Consider the following 14,801-nt stretch of genomic DNA (forward strand, 5'->3'; position numbering starts at 1 on the left):
TCAGGAAAGTTAGAATTCAAAAAGAAGGTTTGAAGAGAACTGATTTCAAAGCTCAACTTTTTCTCTTCCTTGGTTTTATAAGTTGTAGAAGCTCGATCTTGTGGTTGCCGTTGCTTGCTCTTGGTGAATCTATTATGCTGAGTTTCATCTTTAAAGATTCAAGCCTTTGAGGTCCGTTCTATTATCTTTTTTCGTGTTAAATGCTTCTACTTTGATGCTTCACCTGTTTGAATAAAAGGATGCTTTTCATGTTGATGCGTTCTCGTATGTTTCCTTCATTGTTTGTCCTATGTTAACATTTTGTTTTAGAAAATCATCATGGTTTGATCTAGCCTTAATTCACTGGTTTGGTCTATCTTCTTTTTAATGTTATGAACGTGATGTTAATTGAGCATATTGGTTCCAAAAAGTGTTAAGTTTTGAAGTTGAAAAATGAGACTTTCAGAGTTTAAGTTCAATAGAACCAATAATCCACTTGAAATTGGACCATGATTTTTGTGGTGAGAATTGATTTCTTATAGGCCCGTATAGTAATTATTCAGAAAAAAAAGAAATAAATTTGGGCCATTATGTGATTGCATGATATGTGCCATTGTATTTTTGTAATAATTAAAAGAGCTCGTATCTTGGGCTCATGGGAATTCGGTTTGATCAAGACCAACGAAGAAATTGGGTTTGAGTTTAATTACTATTGAACTGTTTTATCTAAATGGGCAAAGAAACTTTCCTGTTAGGCCCGACTAAATAGCCCATTCTTTACAAATTAATAGACGCCAAATGATTCACAATGTGTTAGAATACTTTAGGCACGCTCTTAATTAATTAAATCATCGTGATTATGTATATATTCACGTAACATAATTACCGTTCCCAAAATAAATCAAAGTACGCGTTCACGCGACTTTGGACAAAACAATCATAATTAATAAAGCGCGATTAATTGTGTACACGTACGCGTGATATGATTTTAGTGCCCTAATAAAATGGTTTCACGCACATGTGATCCGTTTCAAAGATAAATCCATATTTTAATAATTAAAAGCGGATAGATAAAATATGAAAACTAATAAATTACAGTTTATTTCAAATTAATTCAAGCCAAGTTATAGTCAATGAAGCGACCGTGCTAGAACTATGGGACTCGAGGAATGCCTTACACCTTCTCCCCGGTCAACATAATTCTTTACCTGGACTTTGTTTTCATAGACCAATAATAATAGAGTCAAACCTTCCTTTGACTAGGGATTCAAATAAAATGTGACTTGGAACACCCAAAACTCAATTCCAAGTGGCGACTTTGTAAATAAAATAATCCCCACTAAAATTTGTCACTTTAATTGAAAAGACTCTTTAACCCACAATCCATAATAACCTATATATCATTTTGGGAGTAGAATGTGACAAGGACGAGGATGTGTCCTCGCTCACCGAACTCTCTGTTTTGTGGCAGCCCGGGGATTCCGCAAAGGAGGAGATGAAGAAGAAGAAAAGAAAGTCCTCGAGTTCCCCGAACGTCGAGGCAAAGAAGAAAATGGTGACTATCCGGGTCCAGAAGCCCAGAAAGAGCACCAATTACAAGGTACCGGACTACGATTCTCTCTACCGGCTTAGGGACGAGCCCAAAGATGATGACATTTTTATTGCTCATGGGTCGACCCTTAATGAGGGGGAGCAGGCGGCGACCAAGAAAGAGGACCATGAGGTCGATCCCCCTCTAACCCTGGAACCAGAGGGAGAGACGGAAGCTGCAGCCCCCCCAAGAAGCCACTCCTATCCCGAAGGAGGCAACCGGTGTCATTGAAATCGTGGAGACACCCTTCTATTCTGAGTCCATGCTCGAAGAGGCCCAAGCGGGCAAAGAGAAGTCAAGTAGGGTGGCACAGGGTCTAGATGACGCCCTTAACACGTTCTTTGATGGCATGGATATCGCCGCACTAGAGGACTTTTCCGAGCTTGGTCATCTGGAGGTCCCGAAGAAGGATGCACCATCGGGAGCGGGTGGGCCGAGTTTGAGCCTAAAACTAGTGAAGTAATTCCCTGCTTCGAGCGTTGACCCCGAGCTCAAGAGAATGACCATTCTTACAATCCCGGAGGATGCCCAGGTCCTGTCTGCTCAAGTGGGCATAGCTAGCTACCTTCGATGCCTGGTTCCCAAGGAGGACCAGGCAAAGATGAACGAGGTAGGCACGTCGAGCCTCTTCAATGAGGCGCAACATGTGCGGAATCGGGTAGGGCGTCAGCCCTTTGTACCCTTTTGTGAATCTCACTTTGGTTTTTGATGTCCCCTACTTACTTCGTTATTTTTCAGGATTCAGTGCTTCACCATGAAAGCTTCCTCTGGTACCGCTTTGAGATTAGCCAGCTCGAGTTCGATCTCAAAGAGAAGGTTTGGAAGAAGGACATGTACATGGCTCTTAGTGAGCAGCAGGACAAGACCCTCAAAGACCTCCAGATTCTCCAGGCCGAGCAAGAAATAGCTCAGAAGGAGGCCTCCACACTGAAGCGGGAACATGCCAACCTTGTTCATATGGTAATGATCTTTGAGGCTAAAAACGAGCAGCTAGTCGTGGTGACTAACAACACAACTTCGCAGGTCCAAGAGAAGATAGACCCGATCGACCAGCTTCGGGCTGAGATGGATGAGGTCAAGGCCATGACAGAAGTGTGGAAGGGCAAGATGGACATGATGGATTTGGAGAAGGAAGCTGAAAAATTAGATCTGGCATCGGTTAAAAACCAACTCCGGGTGGTGAAGGACAAAGCTGATAAGTGGTCTCAGCTAAATGATGATCTCTAGGCACAACTGAGCTCGGCCATCGTGAAACGGGATGCTCTCGGACAAGAATATGCTGCACTGAGGTGCAAACTGGATGCAACCTCTACTGATTTTGAGGAAATGGTGGCCCAATATAAGGCCGATATGGAGGTAGCCGAGACCCGCTTAAAGACGACGACTGAGTACATAAAGCGGCTATGCCGGAGAGAGACCCTCGAAGAGATCCATGACCGAGGTTTTGACCTATCGGCCGAGATTGAAGAAGCTTGAGGCCGATGCAAAGGAACTCTACAAGCTTGAGGGTCCTGAAGTCTCCAAGGGTTCCTAAGGCTTTGACGGTTTGGGTGTCGAGTCGGGCCCCGGTGAAGACCAAGCGTAGATGCATTGGTATTTTTCAAGTTTTTCCTTATATATATTGTTTTATTTATTTTGAGGCCGTTCAATTGGGCCTTTGTAAATATATTTTGGAGTATATAAAATTTTTCCCTTTCTGGGAATACTGTGTCTTTACCTTTCCAGCATCTAATTGCAATTTCTATTTGCGTATTTATTTTCATGCCTTAGCATAAAATAAGATGTAGTTTGGAGCATCCATTTTTCGGAGGTTCCAACGGAGCCCGAGATCGATGCAACTTTGGTTTACTTGTGGCTTTGAACCCTCAATGAGACCAAAGGTTTTTAAGATGCGTAATTGTTATTAGACGATGTTTTTGTCGAGGGCAACCTTTTTGTAGATTTCAAATTTTCGTAAGGGCCTTACTTTCTGGTTACAGACTTCGGATGTCTCCAAGCTATTTGTAGGGTGGTAGTAGCCTCTAATATTCGGGCACCTCCTAGAGGGTTTGGTGCCTCTGGGATTCGGTAGCCCGGGTCATCCGATTTTTTATCGGGTAACAGTCCCTGAGTAGACGTAGCCCATGGGCTTGATAGTCCCCGAGCAGGGGTAGCCCATGGGCTTTAGGATCTAGGATCGAGGAAGCAAAATGTGTAGTAACAAAGTGTAAGGGAAGTGGAAATTTTGTTTATTGTTTAATATGCATGGTACATGATCGAAGGCGTATAAAACTTGTGTCGTGGCTAGACTGGACTCTGTGGGTATGGTTCATATGACCGTTTGACCCTTACAATGAATCCTAACCACCAAGCCTTAACTTTTAGCACATAAAATATTCTTTTTCCCTTGCTAAAGATCTTAACCCGGGGGTAATGGCCCTCGGTATTTGAGGTCGAACTCTTGAGGGCTCGAATACTATTGATCTGATGCAAACAATCATCGATTCTGGTTTAAAACTAGTCTTCAAATCTAAGGTATCACGTTTTACTATTGCCTCATTAAAAACCTTGCCGAAAAACCCACTTCGGGATAAAACTGGTTCAAGGGAAAAAGAGTGCAACATGTGCTTTCAGACCTAATAGCCACATCCGTCCTTGGCTGATTACATGCATACGTTAGTCCGATTTATAACATGATTAAAAAGTAATTGAGTTCGTACCTTGGCAGCAGTATCACTTTAAGGGTTTCATGTTCCAGTTGTTTGGTAGTTGTATGTCGTTTCCCGCTTCAAGTTTATATGAGCCTTTCCTAGTTATTCTGACAACTCGATATGGTCCTTCCCTATTCAGGCCCAGTTTCCCTTAGATTGGGTTCCTGGTGTGTAATGTTCCCTTTCTCAATGCCAAGTCCCCGACTTGAAAGTATCGGAGGCTGGCTCTTCAGTAGTAATACCTTTCTATTCGCTACTTCTGGGCGGCCAACTAGACCGGGATGGCCTCCCGCCTTTCATCTAATAGTTTCAGGCTCGTGATCATGGCCTCGCTGTTTGGCTCTTCGGTCTCATACTGGAACCTGAGGCTCGGTTCTCCCACCTTGACTGGTATTAAGGCTTCAGCTCCGTAGACCAAAGAAAACAGGGTGGCCCCGGTGCTCGATTTTGAAGTCGTACGGTATGCCCACAGGACTTCGGGCAGGATCTCCTTCCATTTCCCTTTCAAACCGGTCAACCTCTTTTTCAGGTTTTGAATTATAGTCTTGTTCATTGATTCCGCCTGCCCATTCCCACTAGGATGATATGGCATCGATAGTATCTTCTTGATCTTATGATCTTCAAAAAACTTACTCACCTTGATGCCGATGAATTATTTTCTGTTGTCGCAAACAATCTCGTCCGATATCCCAAATCGACATATTATGTGGTCCCAGATGAAGTCAATGACTTCTTTCCTTCGGACCTTTTCGAACGCTTGGGCCTCAACCCATTTGGAAAAATAATCGGTCATGAATAGTATGAATTATGAATTGAGCTTTACCGGGTGCCCATGGCAAGGGACCGGCGATGTCCATTCCCCACTTCATAAATGGCCACGAGGCATGACTGAGTGAAGCATTTCTTCTGGTTTATGGATCATCGGGGTGTGTCTTTGGCACTCATCACATTTCTCTACGAAGTCCTTTTCATCCTTCTCCATTTCGCTCCAGTAATAGCTGACCCTGATCAGTTTTCGAACCAAGGATTCTGCCCTGGAATGGTTCCCGCAAGTGCCTTCGTGAACTTATCTCATGGCGTATTCGGTCTCTCCTGGTCCTAAGCATATGTCTAGTGGGCCAAAGAAGGTCCTTCTGAATAATGCCCTTCCGACAAAGCTAAATCTGACAGCATTGGTGCGCAGGGCTCTCGATTCTTTGGGATCCGAACGCAATTTTTGTGTCTTTAAGTAGTCTATGTATTTGTTTATCCAATACCAAGTTAAACTCATTGAGTTCACTTAGGAATGCCCTTCTTCTATCACCGAATTCATTAGTTGCACTAGTCACTAGTCAACTTCCTTTCTTATCTTTGTTTCGATTGTTATTTGTCACGACCCAAACCGATGGGCCACGACGGGTACCTAGTACCTTACTCAATCGAGTACCAATATAACGTATCTTTTTGTATCATACTATCATAGATAATTGAGCCGGAGAGGCTTCCTTGAGATAGGTCGAATACAACATGTAATACCAACTTATACATAAGACATATGGGCCTCTAAGACCAAAATAACCACTCGTACACTGAACATAGGCCAACAAGGCCATACAATCTTTTACGTACAATGACATCTGTCTACAAGCCTCTAAGAATACATAATTGTCATAAAGGCCGGGACAGAACTCCGCTATACCAAAAAATACACATCTAAATCATACTGACCAAACAAGCAACTCCGGAGCAAATGGAGTGCACCAACATCTTCCGCTGAGCCAATTGCCTACTTGGAGGGCTCTCGACCTGTCTATCGAGACCTGCGGGCAAGAAACGTAGCGTCCCCTGGCAAAGGGATGTCAGTACAAATAATATACCGAGTATGTAATGAATGAAAATCAGTAAATAGTAGACATGAGAGAAACATGGAGTCAAAAACTCAACACGTATGTCTGAATAGATCTGTAAATCATTTCATATTTATAATGCCATGAATATGCGTATAAATGTCATACCATGCATAGGTATATGTGTTCATATCATCATCAAGACCCTGAGGGAATCCCATTATATCATCTCGGCCATTGTGGGTAAATCATCAACATATACCAGCTGATTAGGTGGTGGTACATATATAACGCCGTAACCTTTTCTCATATTCCATATACATATAATATACGCGTATATAACGCCATCTGGTCATGGGTATTGTGTAAATGAATGAAATGCGTAAGAAATATATTAATTAGATCAATATACCTTTTGGATAAACTTTATCAACTACGTATTATTTTGAGACCCATGACAAAAGATATAATAATATATCACATAGGGAATCGATAACATAGACACCCCTAGTACTTCTATGAATAGAGTTACTTATGAAAACTGTGCATTTGCTTGTTTCGCATGTATCATTTGGATCATGCCAAAAAGAAAGAAGGGATAGCCTTAACATACCTGAGTCGATTCTCTTGAGAAAGATTACACCGTACTCCCTTAGAATTGCAAAATATCATGTTAATTTGAATTGTTGAAGGTTTTGGGCATTGCTTATATGATATATAATATGTAGATGCATATTAGAATGGTTTAATGTTACTTGTGTAAGGAAAGCTTGGCTGAACTCTTTCTTAAGAGATTAGGAAATGATTTTGATCTTAGGAATGTTATTCTTAACTTTAGGTGGCCCCATATGCTAGGTGACTAAGCCCCATAATTTACATAAATAAGCCACCTTTCAACCATAATATAAGAGTCATAACTTTGGGATGGTGGGCTGCCACGTTATGGCTTATCCAAAGCCTTAATTAAGCACCCACTAATCCTTAATTAACTAGGTAATCTCCAATTACCCAATAATTAACCAATTACTCACATAATTAAAAATTATCTCAAGTTACTTAAAATACTACTCACTTGACACAGTTTATGTACCCTACTATCATGGTCATGTGGTACCTTGTATGGCACTAGTTCATAAATACCGGGTATTGTAGCTCGGACCGTATTTTATCCCAAATCGACAACTTTGACGAAACTCATTTTCTTTTATTTGCTTACCCTCTCACCTTAACAAATTTACTTATCACTTGTTTGAAATAGCATAATACTTATAATCGCAAAGTAATCTTATTCCCGAACTTACGTCGATTAACTTACGACAAAAATTTAACGTACAAAATTGCGGGATGTAACATCTCATTTTCGATCTTTCATCAATCTACTTATGGCGTACTTTCACGTATGAAAATATGAAGTGTAGCATCATTCCCCCCTTTGGAACATTCGTCATCGAATGTTGACTGATGCACTTATCATTTTCATAACTTATATCTTCCAAATACTCTAGTACTCTCCTTGCCATCTAGGCAACTGTTTTGTGAATAATTCCAAGACTTGTGGTTGGAATCCTTCCAATCTCGTAACTGTTTCTAACTTCTATCATGCAGTTTGTATGACTCTTGACCTTGTAAGTGCCCCTATGCAACTCTTCTCTCCTTTTTCCCCAGCTTTTAGCCAATCTCTAGGCCTCACTTTTGGGAACATATACAAAACTTGACAAGATATCCCTCTTGGCATCTATAGGTATACTGAAGTTCTTTACTCGGTACTTTGTCAAACTTACGACTATTGTTATATATTATTTCATAGACCCGGTTATCCATCCGTTATTGATTCACCTCAATATTGATCTACAATCTACCACTGATAACTTGAAACCTCTTACGTAATCACTAGGGCTCACGTTGCATCATGGAACATTTGAAGTGATTTTCCTGATCCACCTGGGGGCAATACAATACTATAATTCCATAATCGTATTTCATAGCATCCCAATGTGATTCACATTACGTGGGTATTTTAATCCCGTACAATTCATGAAATCATTACCCAAACGTCATCCTTTATCTTTCACATTTACACCCTCATTCTACTACCAGGGCAGCATTCCATCTCTTCTAAATGCTATTAGTCTTAGAATCCTTTGAGTTCATTCATGATATACTGAGCTTTCTATAACTTAGAGAAATCATCAACTCTTTTGTTTTCATGGGCTTAATCCCGATGACTTACCCATTCTCGTCACCTTCTCACTCGCCCTTTCTTATCCTTACTCCTGTCTTCCTAAAACCTTGTCGCTTTACCATACGTTAGCTTGCGACCTACACATATTTATTTATGCTACTTGCAACTTTTCTTCAACTTGCTTGTACCATAGATTTCCTTATGTTATTTTGGAATATCAAGCGAGAGATCATATCGTCTCTAACACTTCTTTACTCTCTTAATTAGACCTCTTGATACTTAGAAACCATAGGTTGGAAGATATGCCACTGACGATGCCGCTATCATTCCTGGATACTGAATCACAATGCTTCTAGCCCTTTATCTTGAAGTTATAGATTATTCACAATCTTCTACACCTGAGTATCTCATACGTTGTTCACCTTTACCTTACTTGCCTTAAAATCTCGCCTCACATTTTTTTTAATCTCTTTTATGACCTCCCTTCCACATAGGTATAATTCACATCCACAACTTGAAGATCTATTATAACACTTGCACCTCTGGTGCATACACAATCTGGTGCATACACAATCTGGTGAGAGCTTCACACTGACTTCTTATGAGGCTAATACTCTTCTAACGGGATTTATCGTAGGGCCATTATATAATATGGTTGTTGTACTTTCTCTCTTGTACCTCTGATATTAAGAGTGATCCTCCAATGTTCTCAATCACGATTTCTATAATTTTATAGGTCTAATAATCAGACTCCTGATTTACTTGGTTGATGTAATTCTTTAGTTTCCTCTCCCTTCTGATCAGTCTTTATGTAGGCTTAAGCTATCTTTCGATCTGCGACTCCTGGTACTAGTTATTACTTTAGCCTTTCATGAGCGTTATGGAATATCCATGATACAACCCTTTAACAATTCAATCCTTTGTATATGACCTCAGCTAATTCTTTCTTTTAACTTATACCAGAATCTTCTACAACTGTATGATTGTCAACGTATATGCTGCATGTATAAAACTCCGAACTCTTAAGTGCGTTCATAACGTAACTATCTTCGGATCATTAATCGAATAATTCTTTTCATTCCTTCTCAGCTTTCTTTAAATGCAAGCAATTACTTTTCCTGGTCTTCCTGCCCCATTGTTGCGTGTATACTTAGCTTATCTTAACGTATGCCGGAGTTTTCGTGCAACTCACATGGTCTCGAATATTACTTTTGGTTTCATTTCCCACTCATTAGCTCCGATAGGTTCCACTTTCTTATGGAGTGCATGCAATGTTGTAGTGAGACTGCTATTACAAGACCATTTCTTCTTCAAGTTACTATGCTTAGGTTGAAGCCTTCGTCCTTATTTCCTCAGCTAGTCTTTCGTTGCCGTACTTAGGGAGGACACTCTGACTCTTGTAAAGATACGAGCTTATTATATCATTTACTTGGAGAAATCTTTTTGATGTCCTTCCTCGCCTTTAATTATCCGTGGTTACTTACCTCCACGCCTTGTGCTTGTAAGGTTTCTTCTGAACTTGATATTTTAACTATCTTCCCAGTGGCACTCTCTTTTATTTTCGTAACACTCATTTGGTACCTTTGACTACCCCAACTCCTATCTGAATATATCTTAATTATTACATTATCATAACTGCGAGGCTGAATTCACTATATTGGGTTTTACTATGTTTATCTTGCACGATCTGCTGATTTATCTGTATCCTCTTATTTAGCCATAACTAGGCTCTTCCTGAATCAACTACTAACTACTCGTTGGCCCATTCTCATATCCATATTCCGCGTAATCTTTCTTGGGTTATTTCCTTTGTCTTGACTTACGTCTTGCACTGGTTCCTTATCTATCAATAACATCTCGGGCAAGAACCTTTACTTCCTCTCCTTGACGTCATATTTGCATAATGTTCTGGAATCATAGAATATCTGTAGGGTTTGGATAAGTGCAATCTCATTCCTTTCTCATTTTGTTCCGTATTCTTCCTTTACTATTCCATAGTTAATAGAACCACATAATTTTGACTTAATGCCACATCACTCCATATTCCCCCTTTAGGGGAGTACTTAAGATTTAGCGCTAAATCGATCTACCTATAGATGTTTTATCTCTTCCTATTTGGCGTCTTCTCACATCATCAATGACCCTTACTCGCCTTGCGGTAATCCTTCTATACCAAGGATAACAAATTTCCTTACTCGCGAGGGTGACACTTAGTATAACTGGAACATACAGTCCCTTAAGCTTAACTTTGCTCACATTGCTTGCTTTAGGGAAGTGTCTTCCTGAATGACCTTTCTCTGAATTTCTCATGAATATTTTTTTGTTGTCCATTCCATTATCGCTGGAACGCAATATGAAATTCTCATGATACCGACTATTATCAAATCACTCAGTCCCTAATTCATGTTTAGTTTATCTTGTTCACCAGTCCATACTGATTTGTATTACTCTAGGGTCTAATTTTTCCTTTTGGTAGTCGCGTTGGAGTCACGAACTTATTTTTCAAAATGAGGATATGACTTTATGGCCTATACTCTTTTGTTGCCTCAAGGCCTGTCACCTCTCGTCCTTTCCTTCACTTAACTATAGACTCTGTAATACTGTAATCTTTTTGATCTACCATTGTCATCCATTTATCACAGCCTACTCATAATGCTTCATTAACTCTCTTCTTATTTCCCGCTTATATTTATGTCTATCACTTTATTCAGAAAACTTCAACAAGACATTCTTTTGCTTTTAGCTCCCTTTGCTCCATCCACTGGCTCTTCGGGTTGCCTAATATTCTCTCTCTACTAGGGACGGGAGTCACACTAAGATAATATTTATCCCTTCCAGGCTTCCGATGCCTGTATTTGTAGTACTCATATCTAGTTGTACTATTTTAGAGCGCACCATCTGGGCGTCTCACAAGGAGATCTATTAGCACATTTGTAATATCCTTTGGAAATGTCAGCTAACGCTAACAATCCATCCACCATTTTGGGTTACCCTAACCCCAGCTAGATCCTGATATCCTATCTTCTCTTATACTACTTCTGTTAGCCCCCGTAGGGCATAAATGAGATGGGTGTGGCCAATTATACATATCTTTGTTATTGTTGAAGGTAACTCAAAATGCTTTTCTCTGTTTGGATTGTAGATAATGTTCATCTCTACTAACTAGGTACGTCGTATCCTTCTTCACCTTCCTTCTTTTACTTGTTAAAACTTGTACCTTCTGATTCTTTCATTGCTTTTTTTACCATAAGAGTGGATAGGCATTCCTGCCTTAGGGATCCTTATCAAGAAGTTTACACATCTTAGTATACACATGATCTACCGAATACCTCATATTTATCCATCATAAGCATGATGCAAAAATCGAGTTTCTCTGACTCAACTCTTCTGCAACTATATCTATTACCAATCGTCTTTCTGGATGTAGGCATCGTCGTATTATGAATAAGATAGAGTTTAGAAAATTGAATTCTTACAAGTGAGCTCTACCACACGATCTAGAGTAAGAATAAAGAGTGACAGTCTTAAATGCCCTATAGCCTCCTGCTTATAAGTGTGGTGCATGACACATCCATAAACAAGACTTTACTAGACACGGCTTGTAGAATCCCTAGGATAGAACTGCTCTGATACCTTTTTTGTCACGACCCAAACCGATGGGCCGCGACGGGCACCCGGTACCTTACTCAATCGAGTACCAACATAACGTATCTTTTTGTATCATACTATCATAGATAACTGAGCCATAGAGGCTGCCATGAGATCGGTAGAATACAACATGTAATACCAACTTATACATAAGACATATGGGCATCTAAGACCAAAGTAACCACTCGTACACTGAACATAGGCCGACAAGGCCATACAATCTTTTACGTACACTAACATCTGTCTACAAGCCTCTAAGAATACATAATTGTCATAAAGGTCGGGACAAAACCCCGCCATACCAAACAATACACATCTAAATATACTGACCAAACAAGCAACTCCAGAGCAAATGGAGTGCACCAACATCTCCCGCTGAGCTGATCACCTACTTGGAGGACTCTCGACCTGTCTATTGAGACTTGCGGGCATGAAACGCAACATCCCCCAGCAAAGGGACGTCAATACAAATAATGTACCGAGTATGTAAGGAATGAAAATCTGTAAATAATAGACATGAGAGAAACATGGAGTAAAAGAATCAACACGTATGTCTGAATAGCTCTGTAAATCATTTCATATTTATAATGCCATGCATATGCGTATAAATGTCATACCATGCATAGGTATATGCGTTCATATCATCATCAAGCCCCTGAGGGCATCCCATTATATCATCTCGGCCACTATGGGTAAATCATCAACGTATACCAACTGATTAGGTGGTGGTGCATATATAATGGCTTAACCTTTTCCCATATTCCATATACATATAATATACGCATATATAATGCCATCTAGTCATGGGTATTGTGTAAATGAATGAAAAGCGTAAGAAATATATTAATAAGATCAATATACCTTTCGGATAAACTTTGTCAACTACGTATTATTTTGAGACCCATAAACAGAAGATATAATAATATGCCACATGGGGAATCAAGAACATAGACACCCCTAGTACTTCTATGAATAGTGTTACTTATGAAAACTGTGCATTTGCTCATTTCGCATGTATCATTTGGATCATGCCAAAAAGAAAGGAGGGATAACCTTAACATACATGAGTCGATTCTCTTGAGAAAGATTACACCGTACTCCCTTAGAATTGCAAAATCTCACGTTAATTTGAATTGTTGAAGGTCTTCAGCGTTGCTTATATGATATATAATATGCAGATACATATTAGAATGGTTTAACGTTACTTGTGTAAGGAAAGCTTGGCCGAACTCTTTCTTAAGAGATTAGGAAATGATTTTGATCTTAGGAATGTTATTCTTAACTTTAGGTGGGCCCCACATGCTAGGTGACTAAGCCCCATAATTTACATAAATAAGCCACCTTTCAACCACAATATAGGAGTCATAACTTTGGAATGATGGGCTTCCACGTTATGGCTTATCCAAAGCCTTAATTAAGCACCCACTAATCCTTAATTAACTAGGTAATCTCCAATTACCCAATAATTAACCAATTACCCATATAATTAAAAATTATCTCAAGTTACTTAAAATACTACTCACTTGACACACTTTATGTACCCTAACTATCGTGGTCATGTGCTACCTAGTATGGCACTAGTCCATAAATACCGGGTATTGTAGCTCGGACCGTATTTTATTCCAAATCAACAACGACGAAACTCATTGTTTTCGATTTGCTTATCCTCTCACCTTAACGAATTTAATTATTACTTGTTTGAAATAACATAATACTTATAATCCCAAAGTAATCTCATTCCCGAGCTTATGTTGATTAACTTACGAAAAAACTTTAACGTACGAAAATGCGGGATATAACATCTCATTTCCTAGCTTTCATCAATCTACTTATGGCGTACTTTCACGTACAAAAATATGGGGTGTAACATCACTAGTCAATAGCTTTAGACTCTTAGTTATTTTAGTTAGAAATCATATAAACCTCAATTGTTGATTCTCTTGGATAGCGATCAAGCTAGAAACTACGAGAATACCATTTAAATCCAATCCCTATAGATATGATATTATACTATACTATATTTGATTAGCGAGCATAATATAAGTGGTGTTTTGCGCTAGACAAATTTTGGCATCGTTGCTGGGGATTGACAATCAATAGTGTTTGAAATAGTTTGTAGTGCTAATTCAGGAATTTTTCTTTTTTCTTTTTCTTTTTTCCCTTTTTACGTTTGGTGTTCTTTGACTGTGCGCAGGTTACAGGTTGAGGTTAGTGTATGACTAGAGCTTCTGCAAAAGAAGAGCTACCATACGAGCAAAAAATTGAAAAATAATTGCGACAGCTGGGGAATGAAAGAAATCTCACGGGAGACATCAGAAAAGGTTGGGCAATCCTCAACCAAAGAAACTATGGCTGGAAACGGTGATGATAATGTAGATTTGGCTACCAAAGAAGTAGCCCAATGAAGAGAACAAGCTGCACGGGATGATGAGGAAGCAACTATTAGAGATGCACAAATTATCTACGAAGAAGAGAGGGGTCGTAGAATTGCTCAAAACCAACCCTTGGTTGCAGATCAGTTCAGAAATATAGGTCCCATGCCAGGGAGACCACTCAGTGATTATGCTAGACCGGTCTACAATCAAGGATTATCTAGTGTTAGACCACCTCTAATTGCAACTAACAATTTCGAGTTGAAGCAAGGGTTGCTTCAAACCCTTCAGAATTGTTGTGTCTTTAGAGGGAGGTCAAACAAAAATCCAAACATGCATCTAATAGACATCGAGGACATTATGAATACCTTTCAATATAATGGTGTGTCACAAAATGCAGTGTACTTAAGCTTGCCCACGAGATCAAAACAATGGCTTAGATGCAAAACAGTGGCTTCGAAGCTTGCCCACGAGATCAATTAGAACTTGGGAGGAGATGACCAGGAAATTCCT

This window comes from Nicotiana tabacum, chromosome 2 (assembly GCF_000715075.1).
Source record: "Nicotiana tabacum cultivar K326 chromosome 2, ASM71507v2, whole genome shotgun sequence".
NCBI lineage: Eukaryota > Viridiplantae > Streptophyta > Magnoliopsida > Solanales > Solanaceae > Nicotiana > Nicotiana tabacum.